Below are 24,995 nucleotides of genomic sequence, written 5' to 3' on the forward strand. Positions count from 1 at the left end.
AGATAGCATACAGTTAAATGAATTTGAAATAGTATTCTAAAGCTTAATATTGGAAATATTGGAAAATAACCTATTTTCACTTCAAGGATGCAAAGGAGATTGAAAACTTTGCAATTTTGTGCCAGGACGTTACCATCAAAGAGTGTCACAATTTTATATTTTGGTTTAGCAACGGTAATATGATTTCAACACTTTTGTCTTCAAATTATAAAGAACAATTTCAAGGAACCTTAATGAAAATGTCAAATTTCTTTCAAAGGTGAAAATGGATGAGAATTTATTTTTTTTGTTTGGGCATCTTTTCCATATTCACATCTGTTAGACATGTTAGTTATAAAAAATGAAATAAAAAGCACAATTTTCCCCTTTGGCACAATTCTTTCATTTTTTTTTCTTTAGGATAAATTAGATGACAGAAGTAAAAATGCAATGAGAATTGAGTTCTTCTATGTTGACATATTTACCTGTGCAACATTTTGTCATTATCATTCAATTCATTAGATGCTGCCAATATTTTTCAGCTCTACAGATTAAAGCAACTAAGCCTCAGTTTGAAATTGTCTAAAATACAGAACATATTATTCTGTATAGCAAATATGTTTCACCTCAATACCCAAAATGATTTGCAACTCTAATAAATTAGAATTGCTTTTTCTGAATTGAAATGAATATAGCTTTGATATGAAGTTCCAGGAACATTTTACAATTATGAAAACAGAAAAACTAAGTAGTTATTTCATTTCTTGTGTGTAAAGAATAAATGATTACATATTAAGAATATTAGAAAATGATGGAGATTATGTAGACATAAGTAGTTCGGGCTGCTTCTTTCCCAAGGAAATGTAAATGTTCATATCTAAAATTAGGAGCTAAACATCTGAGGCCCTAAATTCTTAGTATGTTTTTTCATCTTTAAAAGTAGATGTTATAAAAAATTTCTGGAAATGAATAGTGATGTGTTTGTACAATATGAATATACTTATGTCACTGAATTGTACAGCTAAAAGTAGTTAAAATGGTAAATTTTATGTTATATATATTTTACAATAAAAACACGTAAAAAGTAGATATTGGTTTATTTGCATTTTATACATACAGATGACTAAGAAATACCTATAACTGAATGGCCTACCCATTCTATAACCTACCCATCTGAATGGCCAATGTAAATACATTTTCATTTGTCAACTTGCCATTTATTCTAAGGTATGTGTTTCAAGGTTTCTGAGTATCAGAGACAAGAATATTTAGCCAGTCTGCCAGGCTGATAATTTTTTTTTCTTTATATTTACCCTCATTTTTCTCCAGTTTATAATTATCTATTGAATATTTATATAAAATTTCTTATTTGTGAATCTGTTGACTTCTAACATTTTAATCTTAGATTATACACAGAAATTTAAAAATCAAGTTGTTTCCTCTGTCTTGTTAGAGTTAAAAGATATTTTTAAATAGTGACATATGTTGACCCTTTCCAGACCAACATAATCTCTTAACTGATGAAGATATAAATAGGAACGAACTAGAAAAGCGAGTTCTTTCTGCATCTAGTTCTCTAAAATTCTCCTGATCACATTGGTCAAATTGGACGTCCACTATGAGTTTGTCAAAATTATAGCTGATCTTCAAAAAACACAGGCGTCTCTTCCAATATATTTATGAGAAGCATAATAGAAAGTTGCTGTTACAGCATGGTATAGTGATTCAAACCTGTGTTCCACCACTTATTATCTATGACCCTTGGTAAGTATTTAACCCCTTTGTCTATTTATTTACCTATTAAAATGCGGATAACAGTATTAATGACTTCATGAGTTACAGCTCCTTTAGAACAGTATCAGGCACATGATTCACTTTTATAAATGTTATTTTTCATCTTTACCTTTATCTCCAGCATGAAACCTCTATTAGAGTTGAATGATAATGCATTTTGGTTATGACTGTATCTATTATCCTCAAAATGAATTTGGGAGACTGAATTATAGAATTTGACTATTACATGGATCAAGTAAACAAAGAATTGCCAAGTTTTCACTTGGCTAATTGATATGTAATTACTCGGGACTTTAAAAAAAGTACTCAATTACATCTTGTTTCAGGATGTCTGTGTTCTCCTAATATGGTGTTACCTTTTTTGCATCTTAAGCTCACTGAAGTAGAGAGGAACTTCTGGAAGTTCAAATTCCATAAACACTTCTCTTTCATCCCTGTTCCTTCCCACTGCATTATCTCTGACAATGCTTCTGTCTCTGGCCACAGCACAGTGCAATTAGCAACAATTAATTAACCTTACAGAAAACCGTTGTGAAGCTGATTTAAGCTGCTTTCTTTTCTTTGTCTGTGTCTGTAGAGCTTAGGGTTTGGGAGGGAATTGGTTCGGCCAGCAGGGATTTCTTTTTATTTTAATACACCTACCACAAATCCAATGGATGTTTTTATATGAGATTTATTTTTTCTACAATTTTATAAAGCTTTTCAAAAATAACACTTTTCTTTTTTTTTTTATTTTCTGCATGACATTTAAGTTATATATATTATTTCTTATTTCACTATTAATATATGATTAGCACTAGCAGTATTTTCAGGCAAAATAAGCATAATGCGTTTCCTTTAGACCCTTCTAATCTTAGCAAACAAAAATAATAATTTGTCTGGAAAGCAATGATTTCATAGTCAAATAGTAAGGATATGTAAGTGGCCTATGCACAGGATTATTATTAGTTTTGATCCTTTAACTTTCATTTCCTTGTTTATCATCTGCCCTAGAGTAAATCAGATAAATGTCATTGATCAATTATTTCTATGTTCAAAAAATGCTTAAAGGTATAGAATAACTCATTCTGAAAATCAACTCACAGACCCTCCCACTGAAATAAAACTATTAAATAAGAATTTGTATCAGATATGATATATAAGGAAAATATTTGTCAAACCCTGCTGTTACAAATGAAGGGCAATAAAGTCTTAAAATATAAGGTGAATTAAAAAAAATAAATCAGACCATATCTAACTAACAAGTTTTGCTCTGCTTTTAAATGAATTACTGGTTTCTTGTGTGTTCTCTTTATACTCTTTACTAAATCACTGAGGTCCTTGGTTGTGGAATAGATAGATTCAAGCAGTAGCTGGCAACTTATATTTAGCAGAGACTGTTGGCTCATAAAATGTTAAAATATACATAATATAAAAGTGAGCCCATTTATTTATATTTGTGAGTAATATTTCTTAAGCATCCTTATGTGCATTATCCAGTGGCAATATTGAAGTTTGTAGAAATGGTCAAAGTAGTTCTAATTTTAAGTATGTATGTAATTGGTTCTGGGTTATGTTCCCATTTTGCCACTCCATCTTTTGGTAAGAGTTTATTTCAAAGCTGCTTTCACTTATCTCCCAAGAAAACATCTTCCATAGATCTGCATGTATTTGCAGTGGTGCTCCTTAGGTGGTACTGCATGGTTAAAGCAGCTCAGTTTTCTCTGATTACAAACATAATTTTACCTAGGTATATTAACATAAAATAATCTCCTAAAATAACTCAATCACAAATGAGCTATCTTAAATTCTGAGACTCTCATTTCCCACTTTAGAGCATTTTCTCATATCATTTCTAATATAACAACTTTGTAATTATCCAACATAAATAAGTGCCTACTGTATGCATATTTCTACTAGAATCCTTAAATAGATGTGTATAAAATAGATGTGTTAAGAATTTTACCCATCAGTAATACCAGACTAATTTACTTTAAAATGATAAATTTTCATTATGATTTGTAAAACTTGTTTATCCACACCAGTGTATCAAAGTATCTTGCATTCTCTTTTCTTTTGAACACCCTCTTGAACATTTTGTATGTGGCTAAAAATGTAACAACAACAACAACAACAACAACAACAAAACAAACAGAAAACTTGGCTTTTTGATTTTATTATCTGTTTTATACCATTGTCATATGAGTAATTTATAAATGGTAATGATTCGCATGATAAGTACTTGTTTAAAGTTTTTTCTAGAAAAGCAGTAACTGTACTTATATTCTCATTTTAATAAGCTCCATGATTTCTTCCTCTGATGACTTTAAAAATTACAGTCATAATTCAATATCAGAGAAAAAAGTCAAGGGTCATCATTCACAGGAAAGCAAAGAAAAACCAATAAATACTGAAATCACTAATACAGATTTGGAAGAAAGTTTAATATTACATTTTAAAATATACATCAGTTTTTCTATTTTATATTCTTTTAAGTTATTTGATCTTTGGTATGATTTGGCACTGTGTCCCTGCCCAAATCTCACCTTGAATTGTAATGTGAGGGTGGGACTAGGTGGAGATAATTGAATCATGGGTGTGGTTTCCTCCATTCTGGTCTTGTGATAGTGAGTTCTCAGGAGATCTGATGGTTTTATAATGGCTTCCCCTTTCACTCAGCACTTTCTCTTGCAGCCCTGTGAAGAGGTGACTTTTGCTATGATTGCAAGTTTCCTGAGGCCTCCCCAGACATGGGGAAGTGTAAGCCAATTAAAACTGAGTCAATTAAACCTCTTTTCTTTATAAATTACCCAGTCTCAGGTATTTCTTCATAGCAGCATGAGAAAAGACCAATACAGTCTTCATACAGCATTAGTTTTAGCAGACATCCTATGCTAATAATCAATTTATAGTTCATAAGCCATTTTATCTTCTTTAGCTTTACATATGGAATAAACCCTATTGATTAGATGTCTATAATTTCTCGTACACACTGAAATTCTATGATTCTTTAAAAACTGAACATCCAGTGTTTCTCAAAGTACCAAAGATTTCAGTTTCAACATGTTTTCAAGCTTTTTCCTAAAATACAGATAGTATCTGATAATCTTTTACCAACTGAAGTGAAACAAATTTGCCCAGCTACATTTCAGCAGTTAGAAGGCTGAATAAAGTTTGTCATCAGATCAACATATAGCCTACTTGTAAAGAGGTACTTCAAGACAATAAACTGACCAGAAATTAAAATACTCTGAAAATGAATGTTACTTTAAATTTAAAAATATTAATCATATATGATATGAAGCATCTCTATATTGGAGTTAAATCAGCTATCCGTTTTTAAAATTTTTATTTATAGCAGTAATCTTGCTCAAATTGAAAATTAAATTTCATTTGCTAGTTTCTTACTTATCTCTAAAGTTTTTATTTTTAGTGCAAAGGAATTGAGAAGTCTTACAACATATAAAGAAAGCAGCTGTCTTAGTGTTTAAACCCACCAAGCTGAACTTTACTCTTAGACTATTCTTGTCTATGCACAGGTGGAGCTAGGCTATTCCAAACAATGTAGTTGTAGTTATATGTTTATCGTTAAGACAACAACTATAATTATCAATAAATAAGAAAGCAATGATTTTTAATGCATAAAATATTTAAGAGTGGTGTATGTGTGTATCTATATGCACACACATATTTAATATTTTTAAGTAGCTGACTTGCTGTTGTACTAAGCTGACTGTCATTCTCTTAGACTCACATAATATTTAACTAAAATTTATCTTAATAACAGCATATTTTAGACTAAGATAAGCTGTAATTTTCTGTAATCAGTGTAATTGTACTTAAAGCTAAGCCAGTTAATTAAGATCTCCCAAAGCTACCTTTCCAACATCACTTGCAGGTTTGGTGGTTCTTCGGGTAACTGGCACATAGGTCCCTACCCATTTTCCATTTTGCACTTTTTCAGTGTGAATATTCAAGATGGTTCATCATATCATAAGGAAAGCTACAAATTATTTGTTTATTTGTATTCAATTAATATGGTGAGGTTAACTTCATCTTCCTTAAACACGTAGTTACACATGAAATCCTTTACTGCGATATTATGTTTATAGATCTTTTGGTCGTTACCTAAATGTATTTGTAACACAAACATTGATTCTCTAAACTTTCCTAAGGAACCATAACTTTTTTTAAATGCTTACTTGGTCTTTTAGTGGAAAATCTTTTCTAAATTTCTCCACCATCTATTATGTCATTCACACTTATGTCCAGCATATTGTGATCACCCTTAACATAGAAAAGTCCATGTTTTGTAATTATCAATAATTGGCAAAAATATTGTGCCCTGTGCCAATCCTTTCATAAGAAATTAATATTTCCTTAATGGAAGAAAACATTTTTATAGGTCAAAATAGTTCAATGTAAGCAAGTTCAGATATTTCAACCTCATGCACACACACATACATACCTGCACATATATAAGTAACTATTTTACATGTAATATAAAATTGCACTCCTCATTTGAGTTAAGGACACAATGCTCAGTAGCCTGTATACATCAGTCTTAAAAATCAATCTCAATAAATATTCTGCCTCCCTTTTAGAATTCAGGAAACAGAATTAGTTTCTATTTCACATGACTAAATTCACAAGAGGAGGAAGAATCAGGGAAGATTCAAACTCAGGCTGATTGCATATTCTGTAGTTTTTGACATTACCTTGCTTCTATGTACATGTTAGTCATTCAACAAACACTTGTCTCTATTTGGTTTTTTACACTGCTCATTCCAAATTCTGGGGACTATTTCTAGGAAAAATAAGAAAAACTCCCTATTGCACATGCAATTAGAAGAGTGACACTCTATAGTCATTCATCATTATCCACAGGTATTCCTGTGGGACTGGCTCCAGGACTCCCTTGGATATCAAAAATCTGTGGATGCTCAAGTCCCTCGTACATTTTTATATAACCTATCCCTGATATATTTGCATATAACCCATGGCACATCCCTCCATATACTTTAATCTCTAGTATAATACCAAATACAATGTAAATGTTCTGTATATAGTCATTATACTGTATTGTTCATTTGTATTTTGTAATGGTTTATTCCTCAAATATTTTTAATCACAGTTGGTTGATTCCACAGATGTGGAGTCCACAGATACAGAGAACTGAGAGCGTATCTATGCATTTCTTTTAATAGATTTAGCTTCTCAGAATGGATGATTTTAAAGGAATATTTTGAATGGGACTATAGACTGAGCGGATGAGAAAGATGAGAACTTAATGAAGCGGAAAGCAATTATATAAGCATCAATTCCGTGCATTAATGCTCCACATTGCCACCATCAATTGGAATAGATGGTTTTCCCAATGGCTTGACTTTTTTATCCACAGGAAAATGTCTACTTAGGAAAAATGAGTAAAGTGGCTTCTTAAGTAAAACTTTACTCAGCATTTCTGTAATTTAATGTCTCAACTTGTTACACAAAAATACATATAAAGACAGGAAGAAACCACCATGATTACAAAACATCTGTGTGTGTCACATATGCACTTGCACCATTTGGTCATAGACCTTTCTCATTAAAAACCTGCATTCTGCCTGTTGTGGGGAATTAATGCTGACTGTGGAAAAGAGTCCTAGTTGTTTTGAAGCTATTAATTCACTCTGTGTCAGGATTCTGGCATTATATTTGAGCTACGCCCACTTTCTCTTCATTTTCCTCCAGGACACACTATGAAATGACTGGAGTCAGTGCTCAGCGCACCATAGATCTCAAAAGACTATCAAAGTTGTTTGAATTGCTAAACAGAGTTTTCACTGACTATATCCTAAATCACTGTAATTTCAGCAAGTAACAACACTGAGATCAAACAGTATGTTTTACTTGACAGGCATTGCTGGGTGGCTGAATTTTCCAGACAAATTAAATTTACCTTTTTAATCAAAATAATATTTTCATTCTATTTTTTAAAAATCCATTGGAGTCATGTCAGGAAAATAAATCCACGCTAAAAATTTAAGCACAAAGAGTTCTGGTACAGGGGATTGCTTGCATTGCTGTTGGAAAAGATGAAAGAGTGAAGCGAAAGGGAGAGAGCAGGGGTAGCAGGCGTTAAAGGACCGGTTTACCCAAAGACAAGGAATCTGCTATTGCTCCAGGACCACAAGCCAGTACCTGCTGCTAAACTGCTAATTATAGGAGCCCCCCTGCCTCAAGACACCTGGAAACAATGGTGACCTCTGGATATAATCCAGGAGTCTTCATTCAGTATGAGGATATTCAAACCACCTGCTGGCTCACTGAGGCCTACCACCATGTCCCACTGATTTTAATCATCTGCTGCTGCTGGGGGCTCCACTAGGAGCAGGACATTTTTTTTTCCCCTCCACCTTCCAGTCTTCTAGTATTGGCTCTCATTGGTAATGCCTATCAGGAAACTTGGAAAAGAAATCTGGGGAATGCCTTTTCCAGGTTCAGATAGTCTGAAGCTGATATCACATGGAGCTGATAGCCAATAGACAGGATTCAGAATGATTTATTTTATTATCCTATTTTCTTTATTTCTTTTTTCTAACCATTGATTCATTGAGATAAAGTCTACAAAGTGCCTTTGGCAATGATTTGGCCACTATAAAGTTACACACTAAATGTCAGTCCTGTAGGTGAAGGTCTTGCTAAAATCAGTTTATATTTCCTTGCCTTCTGTAACAAAGGCAACTGAATATAATTTAACTTTTTTCTGATGACTCAAGGTCAACTTTAGAATGGCAATGTTTACACTGGGATCACTGCCTTTCCTAACTTTTGAGATACAGAATGAAGCTTGACCAAATGCTCTTGTATCCACACTGCTATACTTTTAAGGTTTATGTTTTTTCTTCTTTGTCCTCATCTTCTACCTTATCAATGATTACTTCATCTAATTGTCATGTTTTCCCATTTAATAGTATCCTTACTGCTCCTGACTTTTACAACTGATTTGTTGTAAGTCAAGATCCAAAATACCCAAAATCTCTTTATTTTACAAGAAGGAAATCTAAATGGAACCCTGAGTGGCAGCCTTTGAGAGTTCTCCTCATGAGCAACATGCTTGAATATGCCTGTTCAGAGACCACTTTGTCTATTCTGTTTTCTTCTATTTTCCAGAGAGTTGTGGTTGTTTGCTAAGTACCCTCCAGGTAGTTGAGCTGTTAATGTAATATTGGCCAGCTGGCAACAACAGGCTAATTTTGTCAATGGCCTTAGGTGCGTTCTGAATGATTCATCTCATAATAAAAATTATTTCGTAATGGAGAGAAACAAATCCTTTCTCTTTATGAACACAATGATGGCTTCTTTTGGAAATTTACAAAGTCAATTGTGCTTTGTAGACTATGAAAATGAGCTTAGAGAATCAGTGAATCACACAAAATATTTTAATGCATTATTTCTAGATCTTATATTAAATATGTATGTATATACGTGTATATATACTGTGTGAGTATATATGTTTGCATGTTGTGTATTTACGGGTATGTATATCATCTATCTCTATCTCTCTATTGGAAAGGAATGGTGAGTGCAAGAGACTAAAGAAAATCGGGAAGAAAACATTTTCAGTGGGAGCTAAATATAAGGAGATCATGAAAGAAACCTTGGTACTTGCCTCTGTTGCCCTACAGCAGGACATTATAAGCTATTACAATTAATAGACCATATATAAAAATAACATATTACTTTTATCAATCTCTTCTATAGTTCTGTTCACCTTACATTTTAGACCTTCTTATCTTTTCCATCTTATGCCTAGTACTGAAAGAATTAGCTCCCAGACATAAAGATTGAGATTACACTTTCCTAATATCCTATAGCTGCCTTTCTCATTCTGCTACCTGTGAACGGTATGAAAGCTGAAAGGGTATTAGCACATATATAGCACTGAGGCAGTCACTTGGGCCAGAGTCACATAGCCTATTTGTAACAAAGTAAGGACAAAACTAGGAATCCTTACGTTTGAAAATCTTTGGAATTTTAAAATTGGGAGGAACATAATGAAAATAATTTATAAATAGTAATAGCATATTAGTTTTCTACTGCTGCTATTTAAAAATTGTCATAAACTTAGTGCATTCAAGCAACACAAATTTATTTACTTACAGTACAGGAAGATCAGAAGTCTGACACGAGTCTCTGTTGGCCAAAAATCAAGGTGTCTGCAGTGCTAGTTCCTCCTACTGGAAAATGTTTCCTTGCCTTTTCCAAATTCTACTAGCTACCCACTTCTGTTTCCTCATGGCCCCTTCCTCTATCTTCAACATGAAGAATGGCTAGCTGAGTCCCCCTCACTTAGTATCACTCTTACCCCTTCCTTAGTTCATCCGCTTCTGACTCAGTTCTTCGGCCTCCCTCTTTTGTATTTAGTGGCCCCTGTGATTACATAGGGCCCACCTGGATAATCAACTCCCTATTTTAAGGTCAGCTGGATAATCAACTCCCTGTTTTAAGGCCAGTCAGCTGATTGGCACATTCCATCTGCCATCTTAATTCCCTTTTATCTTTTAATTCACATACTCACAGGCTCTACTGATGAGAACAAAGATATTTTCAGGAGGCCATTAGGCTGCCTACACTAGTCAGGGAAGACAATAATACAAACACATGCTCCCATAGTTTCATGTACTTGTCATAAAAATGCTGTCCATTAGAAAGCTTCATTTTGTGAGAGAGGAAATAATATCCTATGGGATTTTAGCTTTTATTGGTATAAACTTTTAATAAATGTAAATATAAAACCTTAGAATTATCTAAGACTATTATTCTGTGGAAGATACGTAAGTGAAATTAAAAGAAAAAATTGAAGTTTTCATTTGGAGAAATTCACAAAAATGCATACAATGTGGGTTTTAAAAAGCTTCAGTTTTGTGGAAAACAGGGAAGAAAAAGCATACTAATGATCTTAGACCCATTAAGAAGTTATAAGTAGGCAGGATGCCGCAGTGGCTCCCACCTGTAAGCCTAGCACTTTTGAAGGCCAAGGCGGGTGGATCATGAGGTCAAGAGGTCAAGATCATCCTGGCCAACATGGTGAAAGCCCGTCTCTACTAAAAATACAAAAATTAGCTGGGCATGGTGGAGCGTGCCTGCAGTCCCAGTTACTTGGGAGGCTGAGGCAGGAGAACCGCTTGAACCTGGGAAGTGGATGTTGCAGTAAGCTGAGATCACACCACTGCACTCCAGATCGGGCAACAGAGTGAGACTCCATCTCAGGAAAAAAAAAAAAAAAGTTATAATTATTACTTTAAAATAGCTTTATTTCCTCTCTCAAATCTCTAAGGCCTAAAAGTAGCTGAATGACATAGGTGTGAATGAATCAACACTGACTCTTATCTGTTGATTAGTTTGTGTGATAATTTCATCATGTCATCCTGACCTCCCTAATATCAGTGAACCTCTACAGATCTCAGTTACCACATTGGTCAAAGATGTTAATAGTTTTTACTTTGCAAGGTAGTACTGAGGTTAAATGAGATAACATGGGAAAACCAATGGGGACATAAGAAGCACTCAATAAACTGTAGCCATTGCCAGCCTTTATTTTCAGTTATAATATTCCCATCTGCACAGGACATGATGCTGGATTGTCTGGCTAAAAAAACAAGGAAGACTTTGACATAGCAGTTCTCAATTCTCAGCTCGACCATGTGGAATTTGCCTTTATTTAAAATTTTAAAATATTTCCTGTATTTAAATTTTCTTTTCCCCCCTACAAACTAGTGACACAAAGGAAGAAAAAAATAGTCCCTCCAAGGATTCTCTCAAGTAGTGAATTCTTTTAGGGCTTTGATATACACATTTGAAAAAAATATTACTATTCAGTAAAGTGTTGGAGAGAGAAAAGTAAATCACAAGTGAATCCAACCCTTCAGCTCTTTGCTATCTTGACACATAAACAATTGTTTTTCTTGAAACATATTAGTTTTCTATTGCTACTATTTAAAAATTGCAATAAAGTTAGTACATTCAAGCAACACAAATTTATTTACTTACAGGTAGATCGGAAGTCTGACATGAATCTCCGTTGGCCAAAAATCAAGGCGTCTGCAGTGCTAGTTCCTCCTACTGGAAAAAGTTTCCTTGCCTTTTCCAAATTCTACTAGCTACCCACTTCTATTTCCTCATGGCCCCTTCCTCTATCTTCAACACGAAGAATGGCTAGCTGAGTCCCCCTCACTTAGTATCACTCTTACCTCTTCCTTAGTTCATCTGCTTCTGACTCTAACTCTTCGGCCTCCCTCTTTTGTATTTAGTGGCCCCTGTGATTACACTGGGCCCACCTGGATAATCAACGCCTTACTTTAAGATCAGCTGGATAATCAACTCCCTATTAGTAGTGGTCAGCTTATATTCAATGTATCCGATTGTATAAGTTTCTTAGAGTTTATCACCTGTAGAAGTTGGAGACAATGATGCCCAGAGCATCACTGTGCAGATCTGTCAGTGCCTGAGAGTGCACAGACCAGTCACAGAACCAAGTGGGCTTAGAAACCTCAGTGTGAGTGCTTGTTGAAATCAACTGAAACTTCAAACACCTGTGAGGTCAAACCGAGAGGGCAATGGCAGACACCTGACGCTAGTTCAGTAGCTAAGATTCTGCCCCTTTTTTCACCACAACAGCCTGGGTTTGATTCCTAAATCAAGACCTTTCTGATTTGATATTTGTGTTACTTTTCAAATATCAGCAGTTTGTCCCTGCTAAAATATGGTAGTAAGAGATTTAATAGGATTTTTTTAAAGAGCTCAATGGTTAAAATCAGCTTGATTAAAATGTAATATCCAAGATGTGTGAGTGTATAAATGTATATAATATATAAATGTATATATATACATTTATATAATATAATACATATACTATAATATACTAGACATATATAACATATATATACTATATAAATATGTGTGTGTGTATATATATATACACACACACACACACATTTTGATTTTTATTTTCTTGATACAAGGTATTGCTCTGTTGCCTAGGCGGGAGTGCAGTGGCTCAATTTTGGTTCACTGCAGCCTCGAACTCCTGGGCTCAAGCAATCCTCCCATTTCGACCTACCAATGTGCTGGGATTACAGGCTTGAGCCACTGCACCCAGGCCATATATATATATATATATACACATATATATCTATAGCCTTTATGCTTTTCTTTCTTAGGATCTTGTTACCATCATTCTCAGCAAACTCTCGCAAGAACAGAAAACCAAACACCGCATGTTCTCACTCATAGGTGGGAATTGAACAATGAGATCACTTGGACACAGGAAGGGGAACATCACACACCGGGGCCTATTGTGGAGAGAGGGGAGGGGGGAGGGATAGCATTAGGAGATGTACCTAATGTAAATGACGAGTTGATGGGTGCAGCACACCAACATGGCACATGTATACATATGTAACAAACCTGCACATTGTGCACATGTACCCTACAACTTAAAGTATAATAATAATAATAATAAAAGAGTATTTTATTCTTCTCATTTGACTGAGTTCTGTTTTCTCCACATACTTCTGCCTGTTTCTCCTTTCTCTTGCCACCTTGTGCTGCATAAGGGACTTAAACTAATTTCTAATAGTCTAATAGTCAGGGATTTCTTAAAGAAAACAGAGAAGGTTACAGACTCTTTTTTGGAGGAACCTCTATTTTTCCTTCTGGAAACTCAAGAGTATAAACAGACAAGTTCCTCTCAGATCTTAAACTGCTTGCTTTTGTATCGCATTACCTGATTTTTATTTTTATTTCTTTTACTAAAATAGTTATTACTACAGGGGCTACTGTTACGTATTAAAGTAAAAAAAAAAGCATAAAGTTTAAACATATAGAGAAATCTCTGTAGCAAAGTGCACTGTAAAAGCACTACGTGGCCTAGTCTCACAACGTCTATCTCTTTTTGGAAACCCAGGATTTTGTGTGGGCTCCACCTAGAGCTCAGAGGTCTGGTTAAAAGAGACTAAATTTAAAACTATCTGATTTATATAATCTTAGTGGATTTCTATAATTGTATGTTTACCTTGGTATTCATTTTAAATATTCCTCTAACACACCCAGATTATCTCTCTCTCTCTCTTTCTATCTATATATATATATATATATATATACTTTGAAAAAAAAGAGAAAACACAAACAAACAAACAAAAAATGTCTGTGAGGACCATATGCTATTACGAGACAAAATTTGGGTTAGAGGCATGTGCTCTAGTGATACTGTACTTCTAATGCTATTTTAATCTATTATGTATTTCTAAAATTTTTATAAATTTAAGTTCCCCAGTTGATTAAGAATCTTAAAAGAGGCAAAAAAGTTATTTTTAAAAAGAATATATATTTTTAAACCAAAAAGTGTCTTAGACAAGTCTCGATCAATTTAGAGGTTTATTTTGCCAAGGCCATGGACATGCCCAGCCTCAGGAGGTCTTGACAACATGTGTCCAGAGTGGTCAGGCTACAGCTTGGTTTTATACATTTTAGGGGGACATAAGACAATCAATACACATAAAATATACATTGATTCGGTCTGAAAGGTGGGACAACCTGAAGGTCATAGGAGAGGACCTTCCAGGTCATAGGGAGATTCAACGCCTAAAGACCTGGAATCAATAGAAAGAAATAGGGGGTTAAGATAGGGGGTTATGGAGACCAAGGTTTTATCATGCAGATGAAGCCTCCAGGTAGCAGGCTTCAGAGCTCTTATCAGACCTAAAACATTGACAAACTGTTAGTTAAATTTTTCCTGGATCAGAGAATGATCTGGAAAGGAACCTAAATTTTCTACAGAATGTAAATTTTCCCCAGAAGAGACAGCTTTGTCGGCCATTTCAAAACATGCCAAAGAAACATATTTTGGGAGAAAATACTCTGATTTCTTTCAGGGCCTCCCATCTGTCATGTGACGCTAAACTAGAGTCAGGATGGAATCCGATACCTTATTGCAACAAAAAATCTGTTTCATCAGTCTTTAGAGCTCTGTTTTAATCTAAATGCTGGTCAGCTGTGGCTGAATTCCAACGGTAGGAGAGTATAAGGAGGCATGTCCAAACCTCCTCTTCCCATCATGGACTGAACTAGATTTCTGGCTCATTTTGGAATGCTCTTGGCTTGAGAGTGGGGGTCCATCAGTTGGTTGGAGGACTTAGAATTTTAATTTTGGTTGACAGTTTACAGAAATTATTTCTATAAATACCTTCTAATAATATGTAATTATTAAATAACCCACTATTTCTCCCATATTAGGAGCAATGTAAATTAAATAAGTCCATAGGAGTTTGAAGATTTGAAAAATATGTTACGAAACACTACAGTGGCTTGTTTAGGTTTATTGGATTTTGTTAAGGAAATAAAGATTTAAAAGTGGCTTTAAGAATAAAGCCACATACAATTAAAAGTAGAGTTTGTTAATAGTTTAAGCCATACGTTTCTATTCAATTTCATTACATTTTTCTTGTTAACTATATGATGAGAAAGTTTATGTAGAATATGAATAATTTTTTTATCAACTTAAAGCAAGAAATTCCTCATTTAATATAGAATTCTTAGTTGATTATCATTAGAAATCACATGAAAACCAATTCTATGCTTTGCACACATGTACTACTTATATCAACTGCAATATGTATTTATTTTCTGATTTGACTTAAAATTACCTACTGCTTAAGGTCAATGATACAAACTCCCTAATTCGGTAATTAAAACTGTCAACTTTGTGTACATTTTATGCCCATGTGGAATTCTAGAATAAGGTTATAAAAATTCCCAGTTTGCAAATTTTATACACATATGTTTATACTATATACATATATAATATATATACAAGTATACTATGTATACTACATAATATATATGTGATATATACTTACAAAAATCAAAGTATAAGAATAATAAACATACAAACATATTTAAGAACTTAAAACTATGAACTTAAGGCTATGTGTTAATTGAAGGTCTTAAGGGCATATATGGTATAATAATGTGGCTCCAGGAAGAGGACATTTGTTTAATAAAGGCATAAACTCATGGCAGTGTTGATGCAAAGACACTGCTAGCTCTGTTGGCTCACCATTGAATGGACTTCCTTGCTTTCAGAATTTCAGTTACACTCTGGGCAATGATACGAGGCACCAACTAAAGTGGCCTGGGGAGATCCTATTCTCTGGTCTCATGTAATTGAGACACACTGGGCCAAAGTGGTCCTAAATGATTTTTACATAATCACAATTATTTATCACAACAATAGTGAAATAGTGAATACTTTTAACATTTAGAAGAAGAGTAGATTTTGCAAATTTCAAAGAACTATAAAAATATCATGAGGATGATGAAATCAGCATCCTAAGAATAAGATGACTATTGATCAGACTCAGTGTGTGAGTAACATACCAAAGCTAATACAGAGAGAAGAGAATTAAAATTAGGGTCTGTGTCCCAGTCCAGCTCTGTGATAATGTCAATAACAACATCTAAACGCAGTCATAATGCTTACTTTTGCCAGAAACGGTTTTAATCCATACACTCTATATGTATTCATTTAATTGTTGGAAGACCTTTTTGTCATAATTATACTATTATTCCTGTTCTACATAGAGAAAACTAAGGCAGAAAAAGTGTCAAGAGCCTGGATCACCCAAATATTGAGAGAGAAAATGAAAACTGAAGCCAGATTTTGTTTAGTTCCTGATATGGGTTGGCTGTGTCCCCACCCAAATCTCGTCTTGAATTGTAGCTCCCATAATTCCCACGTGTTTTGGCAGGGACCCAGTGAAAGCTAACTGACTCATAGGAGTGCTTTCCTCCATACTGTTCTCATGGTAGTGAATAAGTCTCATGAAATCTGATGGTTTTATAAGGGGTTTTCCCTTTTGCTTGGCTCTCGTTCTCCCTTGCCTGCCTCCCTGTAAGATGTGTTTTCACCATCCACCACGATTGTGAGGCCTCCCCAGCTCCATGGAACTGCAAGTCCATTAAACTTCTTTGTCTTTATAAATTACCCAGTCTGGGGTATGTCTTTATCAGCAGCGTGAGAATGAACTAATATAGCTCCAAAGGCCATGGTTTTTACTATACCTACTGTCTCTGGTATATACATCTGCTTAAACACAGCTCCACATCTTCACTGTGCATTGGGACTATTTCCTGGTTGTTAGCAATTCTCTAGTTGAAAAGAAAGATGCAAAGTAGTAAATATTTATTGAGCATCAGCATATCCAATAAAGTCTCATGAAGTATAGGGAAGAAGGCCAGCACATTGCTTTGCTTCATAATTCCTACTTAGTAATTATTTGTTAATTCATTGGTGAACATGCTACTCAATGGACTGATTGCAAAAACACACTTGAGAATGCAAAGAAAGGTAAGGATAACCTGCCATGCACATTAATGGAGACAAAAATGGTGAAATGAATTCAGATTCTTTCTCTTGAAATACAGCAAAGTTCATTGGACCCATACTGCAACCTATTTACCAGTCTCCATTTATTAAATGTTGATGTTTTCAGGAATATATCTAAAATATGCATTGGTTTCTTATACTGTTTCTTATACTGTGTGTCCCTAATCCAATGATTCTACCATTTAAATTTCATACCAACTCCGGATGTAAAGGATGTAAATGTGCTCCAAACATACTCAAAAAGTAGGAACGTAAGCCTGATTTTATCAGCTTCTGACAGCTTAATATGCTGCAAATCGTGGGGTACATTTTCAAAGCAGCATGCTCTAATTTACCCATACAGCTTATGTTTATTTTAATGGGATTTGCACCATGAAATCAGTACAAAACACTTTGAACACTTACCCAACTGTGTCTACCAAAAGGAAGGGAACATCAATTCAACTATAAAAGGAAAATAATTACTTAACCTTAGCCAAAAGGATGGCCTTCCAGTTTTGCTTAATTTCTACATTCTTATGCTTTAGTAAAATATCACAAGTAGGAACCACTTTAAAAAGACTTTTTAAAATTTAATTATATATTGTGTGTGTCATGTGCCAAAAGGAGTCTATCTCGGGACATTAAGTAACCAGTATTGATCTATTAAACTATCAATCTTCCTTCTTTAACAGTCAAGAATTCTAATTAGTCATAATCATGTTAATTACAATATCAAAAATCCAGTGGCACAAAATTGGGAGAGTTTTACTTCATCAGATGGCCTCTTTTCTCTAAAATTAACATCCTGTCACAGACAAAATATGTTAATCTACACAGGGTTTTAAAAATGGGTAGGGACACATCTCTAAACTAATGATTCATAAAATCATTTGCAGCTATGAACCTATAAGGATAAGTGCTGCTAGCCCTTATTATTTCACTGCTTGGTGTGATACCATCAATTTAAAATCTATCTAGTACAGGAGATTTATACATATCACATAATTCATTGAGGCCTGTCGGATTTTAAAATTTGCATAGCTATGTGTAAGTGTCACAATATGAAATAACCTTCAGGCAGGTATTCACTGAAACCTCCCTAAACTCCCTGAGTTCAATGGAGTCCTATAAAAAGTGAGTGTCAATTGTGTGGCTGAAGAGTTCCGCTTTGCTGTATAACTTTCACCAACTATGGCCCTTTCAAAGAACGTAGCCACATTGCAATTTCAGGCTGAGCAGAAAGAAGAGAGATGTAGTGGGTGGCAGGGAACAGATGTTCTTCCAGTACATTCTTCATCAGGAGGCAATGTGATCTCTCTTTGAATTTATCTTGACACTTAGAGAAATGATCATGTCTTTGTACTTTTGTTCCACTCTCTAATGAGGATGTGAACATGCTTATAGATTTTAATTCACAAGTCTTTACAACACCTTTCTGTTGAAAGCAAGTGATAAACATCTTTTAGTTATTAAAAATTCAGATGATTAGAGAGCATATCAAAGGCTGTTATGCGGATTTATGCAACAAAACTACAAACAGGTTTTATAACTCTCTGTATGGACATGAAACATGTCATCGAAAGTCTCTAGGCCTTGGCCATGGGCAATATGAATCAATGTGATTCTACAAAAATTTACTAAACACTTACCATATGCAAGGTCCTCCACGAAGTGTTAGTATATAATTGTTTAATGCAACATATCAAATACCTAATGCATAATAGTTATCAAAATACAAAGTTGTCAATATACTGTGAGACAAGAGCCTGGCTGGGCCAATGGGTAGTTCTGTGCAAATTAGTAAACGGAACTTCCTACAAGGGGCCTACAGTCATTTGGGATGGAGATTGGGAAGAGAACAGTGCCTTTTTACCAAATAGAAAAGCCAACCACCCTTTCAGTGGACACAGTTCTATTCCAGGGAGTGTGACTTAAGATGCAGCTCCTATTCATTCCCTCGGCCGGCCCCCTCTGCACGACCAGAAACAATGACCCTGAGTGAGATTTCAGTGGAATGAGCAGTACTACCTAAAGTAGATTAAAACTGCACTTCGGGAATGTGGCTGCAATGGCAACAATAGATACCCATGGCAGAGCAATGAAATACAGGCAGGGTGCAATGGAAGAGCGAGGGTAGAGGTCCAAATTAACCCCAGATAGACATACAGTCTAACAATGGCTACCATGTACTCCCACAATCTGGCACTTTGCTAGATCCCTGACAGTCTCTAAGTTACCATTTGCGGATGAGAATATTGAGGCTTAATGAAAACAGTGAGGTTTTATTTATTTATTTTATTTTTTATTTTTTTATTTTTTTAATGAACATGGGCTCTGCTCTGGAGGTAGAAAGGGCTAGCTGCCAGCCCTTGCCCTGCCACATATTATGCTGCCTTCACTTTTGTGGAGCCTTAGTTTCCTCTGCTGGTGAAGGAGATAGCATAACAATTGCTAGATTGCTACAAAGACTGCATGAAATAGTAAAGGCAAAGGGATGAACACACTTCTCTGGCATATAATAAGGACTCATTTAATAACAGTTATTATTTTCCAAGGTCCTATGGCTAGCAGGAGGCAGAAACAAAATTCAAATTTTGTCCCTCAGCAATGCTGGAGACAAGAAGGTTAGGAAGAAATGTACAGGAACAAAGAACTGAGACAAATGCCATGGAACTGGAAGAAATAGGGTAAAACAGAAGCAAGTGACCACAGAATTATGAGGCTCTGAGAAAAACTACTAATCAAACATAGATCTATTATTTTAATTCTGGGTGCTAAGGAAAATTAGAATGTCATTGCCAAAGATGGGAACACAGGGAGAGAATGACCTGAGATGTAAAATGACCATTGTTATGACAAATGTCGCAAGGCTAGAGTAGAGAAAGAGAAGGTAGATGTGAAACAAATGAGATAATATGTACATAAAATATAAAATACAATATATACTACGTATGTAATATATATATAACATATACAACATGTATATTCATGTATTTTTGAAATTGCCATTTTAGAAAATATGTATTTCTATATTATTTGAAAACACAATTGTCAACCAGGTGTGGTGGCTTAGGCCTGTAACCCTAGCACTTTGGGAGGCTGAGGGGGGTGGATCACCTGGGGTCAGGAGTTCAAGACCTGCCTGGCCAACATGCCGAAACCGCATCTCTACTAAAAATACAAAAATTAGCCAGGTGTGGTGGCAAGTGCCAGTAATCCCAGCTACTCAGGAGGCTGAGGCAGGAGAATCACTGGAACCTGGTAAGAGGAGGTGAAGGCTGAAGTGAGCCATGATCATGCCACTGCACTCCAGTCTGGGTGACAGAGTGAGACTCCATCTCAAAAAAAAATTAAAACAAAACAAAAAACCCCACAGTTGTCTATGTTAAGTCTTCTTGTAGAATATGCCTACTTACAGCTAATTGTATGTTTCTCAACCTGCAATTTATTGCAGTGGTCTGCAACAAATACTATACATTTAGTATTATAGATATTATATATTTAGTACTATAATTATATACATATATACTCTGTATATTTATATATACACACTCTATATATTTATATATATTCTATATATGTACTCTATATTTAGTAGTATGTATATGCATATTTATACATATATACTATTTAGTTATATATACTATATACATACTGCATATTTAAAGCTACACACACACTATATATATATTTATATGTATATTTAGTGCCTATATATATATTGAGTGCAGACCACTTGGTTCAAAATGTACAATTAGCTATATAAAGGCACATTCAATAGGAAGGATTAACACAGAAAACTGTGTTTTTCAAATTACATAGGAAGCTAACAAGCCCTTGGAGAATTGACACTAGCAACAGCTTCATAACATTCTGGGCATTTTCAGACAGAAAAAAATAAGATGATTAAATTGCAGACAGTTTTCTCTGAAGCCCTATGCATCCTGTTCTATTACCAGTTGATAGTTTCAACTTACTCTACTTTCATTGGCAGTACACATAGTTCATTTTGAATGGGACAGGAAGCACCCTGGTTTTAAAATGAACTGCTTGTCTGGTTTTACAGTATTTAATGCAAGCCAAGTTACTTTGAGAAAGAATTCATTATTAATTATTGTATTCATGTAATGAAGAATAAAAGAAAACAATGAATAAATGTGAATCTCAGCACCATTGACTAAGTTATGACGGCTGTAATGTTATATTCATTTTTTTTATTAAAAGGGTTGTTAAAAATAATTTATTAAACTTGCAAACCTACTTCAATATGAAAAGCCTAATTTTATTTCTCTAGTTACTCCCCTTTCTCAGGCTGGTTTTGGCAAGATATATCCCAAATTCAAACCATCAAAGTAGAAAAGACACTTTAGGCTGTGGGGAGAAATGATCTACTGCTCTTTCTCTTTATCCTCTCATGAAAAAAAAAAAAAGAAAGAAAGAAAAAAAGAAAAAACTGCATGTTTATAGTATTGCAACAAATAAGCTGCCTCAAATAACTGAATAGGGAAAACAGAACAGAAAAAAATGCCTAAAATTGGCAATGCTTACATTATGTTCTGAAAGCAGGGGAGAAATTTTCATTGTGAAAATTGTTTGAAGCATTTTTCTTTCCCTTCTTCTCTCTTTTCCTTTCTAAATACTAACATCAACAGTAAAAAATTGAATGAGAACATAATTTCTATTGCTAGAAAAACGAATCAACCATCCTTGCATGTTTTAAGTTTCTGGTTGTATATAAACCAGGATTATTCACCTCCTACTATATTATTTGTAATCAAATAAAGTTTTCCAATTTAACATTAATGTTTACACTAATTACAAATATATAATAGAAGAGTTAATCAAAACATTCTGGAAAACAGCATCCATTAAACCTTTAAAGAAATTAGGAACAAGCAGTTTGTCATACTTCTGGCAAGCTTGCTAGTGTTTGGCTTCTCATATATTAGGCTGTTATGAAGCTAATAGCACACTAAAAGTCTTCTCTTCATGTACAAATTAATTACATTCATATGCAATTCACATCACTGTGACTTCCTTTGCATTTAAAATTTTTAGAAGTATACGTGGAGTTGATTCACCTTCTCCTTTAACACATTCACAGCTATGATTATCCATTCTGTAACCTGAAAGCAGAAGGCTGAAGTCTCTGGCAGCCAACTGCCATCAACATGCAGGAAGTTGGCAAAAAGCTGAAAGATTTGGTTAAATATACAGTTTTTGAAATTGCTTGAAAGGTTTCTAGAGGGCTACTTTTTTTCAAAATTTTCTGTTTAAAAACGTAGAAAGACTGGACCCCTTGTTATATACTGGTTTGTTTTCCAAGGGAGACATCTGGTCTTCCCACAGTGCTGATGTTTTTGATTGAGTTCTAAAGTTGGAAAGCTGGGATTTTAGACTATTTTTAACATATTTTCTCTTACCAAAAACAAATAAAAGTGTATAATCACTTTACAAAGTGTCATTAAAATTTGCTTTAGAAATATTCATTAAAATTTAAGAATTGGAAGGCCTGTTGTTTGTTTTTGTTTTTTGTTTTTGTTTTTGTATTTTCTCAGTAATTAGCTTGTCCTTGTCAAAAAAAAAAAAAAAAAAAAAAAAACACACACACACACACACACGGACAAAAATCAAAATAAAAAATGGCTTAGATCATCCTGACAAAACAAATTTGCCTTCAGATTTCACATTTCTCTAAAATAAATATAGTAACATGTTAACTCAAGAAATCAAGCCCTAAATAATTATGGTCTTTTGAACTCAGATTATTTTAAATTTTGGAGAAAAGATACAGAATTTTCTTTCCTTTGAGTTTTCAAATATCTAATTAGTTCTCTGTTCATTTTATAATTGGAAGCAAAATTTTGTAACTCCCTCTTGCAGAAGTTTCTTTTGCTAGGGATCAAATCATTAGCAATATAACATTAAAGGATATTGTGCCTTTAGCTAAAATTTAGTGTCAAGGTTTCAGATATGTTCACTTGATAATAAAATAACAAGTATTCTATGTTAATGAGCATTTGTATAGATATATTGACCTGGATAAAAGGGCTTCCTTATCTAGTCATTAGAGTTTTCCAAGCAAAAGTGGACTCACCTACTGAATACAAATGGGTTCTAAGTGTATATTACCTATCAACACTTGAAGCCAGCCAGAAGGAAAGAGTCTTTATTTTTTCTACCTCTGACAGCTGACAACTTAAATCTGGCATGTTTACTTTCACGAGGTAAATGGTTCCAGCTAGGGACAGATCAAGATAAAATTGTCTTTAATTAACTGCTATCCTTTCTTTTCCTAATCCATCTTGAAGACCAATTTTGGCAGCTTGTTATTCAATAAATAGACAGTAGGACTCTGTTAGAATAATACAATAGCTTTGCTATCAAACAGACAAGGGCGTGTTCCCCACTTTTATCACCATCTGGCTCTGTAAGTGTAACTTTACTCAGGCTGATTTCCACATCAAGTCTACCAATTCCAGATAATGATCCCTATCTCATTCAGTTGTTAGGAGAGTTAAATGATATTCGTATAATCCAGAGTCAGCTATGCCCTAGTAAGGTCATCTTTATAGTTTCCTGACAAATCACTAGATCATTTTCCTTTATGGTCCTTTAGCCAAATCATGGTGCTCTCCCATTCCTGCATCTCTATAGAAATTTTTTAAGGGCAAAAAGAAGAAGGATTCATTCATGACTAGGGCATTAATGCTACTACTAAAGGTCCTCGTTAGGCTACCCAAGTGGGGACATAGATTTGACCTTGGATTTGAGATCCTGTTTCACCACTAAGCTAAGATCCTGCCTTCTATAGCTTGGCTCCCTGTGCTTCTCCTCCAACTTCTAGGGAAATGCAGTGTTTTTCCTGGACAGAGTGCTCTCGCCAGTGAGAACACAGAACGGTTTGAGCGAAAAGCCCTGTGATGCAGTCGGTCTGCTTTGCCTCGGGGCCCGGACCTCTCCTTCCCAGTGTACAGAGTGCGCTGTGTGAGTACAGATTCAAATGCAGCCTTACACGGGATCCTTTCCTGATTTCTCTGCATACATGGGTCAAGGTGCAGAGTCTAGTCCATTCTGCCAGTGGTCATATTTAGACATGGTGATTTTTGATTTTTTTATTTTTATTTTTTTGTGCTTTCTTTCAGGACCCTGTTTTTCCTTTCTGTCATCTGACTTCCATTATCCTTAACCTCAAACTCCAATTGTGAAAAGTTTTTAATTTCTTTTACTGAACTCTTTACTGACTGGCTGTTTCTGACCAACTCTGTGTGACTTGATTACTGCATGCTTTTTTTTTTCCCCCGAGTCCTCTCAAAGGTGAGGAGGTGCAGGAAATTTGATATGTCCCCATCTTTATTTACCTGAATCTTAATTTTTACCCAATAGACCCCTGCCCTACATGTTATATGTAAAGCTCCTGGTATATAGTAGGTATTTCATATATTATTTCATTTACATACGCTTTTTTGTCCTCTATCCTCCAGCAGGTAGAACTCCACATTTTAAATCTGTACAGTCTTGTTCTTTATCACAGTTTAGTGATTCCACCACCCAGAACCCTGTTAGGTTCCTGAAGATCAGGAACACCATGAACTAAAGGATTAAGAAACATTGAGCCGGCCGGGCGCGGTGGCTCAAGCCTGTAATCCCAGCACTTTGGGAGGCCGAGACGGGTGAATCACGAGGTCAGGAGATCGAGACCATCCTGGCTAACACGGTGAAACCCCGTCTCTACTAAAAAAATACAAAAAACTACCCGGGTTCACGCCATTCTCCTGCCTCAGCCTCCGGAGTAGCTGGGACTACAGGCACCTGCCACCTCGCCCGG

The sequence above is a fragment of the Piliocolobus tephrosceles genome, chromosome 11, assembly GCF_002776525.5.
Source record: "Piliocolobus tephrosceles isolate RC106 chromosome 11, ASM277652v3, whole genome shotgun sequence".
NCBI lineage: Eukaryota > Metazoa > Chordata > Mammalia > Primates > Cercopithecidae > Piliocolobus > Piliocolobus tephrosceles.